Source organism: Fulmarus glacialis, unplaced genomic scaffold (assembly GCF_000690835.1).
Source record: "Fulmarus glacialis isolate BGI_N327 unplaced genomic scaffold, ASM69083v1 scaffold17646, whole genome shotgun sequence".
Taxonomy (NCBI): Eukaryota; Metazoa; Chordata; class Aves; order Procellariiformes; family Procellariidae; genus Fulmarus; species Fulmarus glacialis.
The window spans coordinates 4,431-4,740 of record NW_009216390.1 but is presented as its reverse complement, the minus strand read 5'-3'; the positions used below and the strand labels follow the sequence as shown (position 1 = coordinate 4,740).

Sequence of the window (310 nt, the reverse complement as noted above, 5' to 3'; positions counted from 1 at the left end):
GGCCGGGGCCGGGGCCGGGGCCGGCGTCCGGTGCCACAGCAGTCAAATAAATGACAGCCCGAGCCCCCGCAGGGGAAAAGCGGTTTGTGAGTAAAGCTGAAGGCTTGAGAGAGTGCCCCGGCCAGGGTGACTGCCTCGCTCCTGTAAACGAGCTGGAGTGGGAGTGCTCGGTGTCCCTTAGGCTGTCTAAACGTTGAAACTGAAAGGACCGACGGCGAAGCGGGGAGCTGTGAGTTGAGTAAATAGGTTCGGTTAATTTCTTGTTTTAACTGAACCTCTGGGCTCGGTAAAACCGAATCGGTATGGATTT

The 310-nt window shown here is 57.1% G+C and overlaps 1 protein-coding gene across 1 annotated transcript in view; it reads left to right on the top strand.

Annotated features, from left to right (window-relative positions):
- The first annotated feature begins 183 nt into the window (after positions 1-183).
- Positions 184-310, top strand: part of ZBTB18 (zinc finger and BTB domain containing 18) — a 4,557-nt gene continuing 4,430 nt past the window's right edge. Inside the window, exon 1 of the mRNA XM_009579294.1 lies at positions 184-229. The gene's annotated coding sequence lies outside the window, so the exon portion shown is untranslated. The remainder of the gene's footprint in view (positions 230-310) is intronic.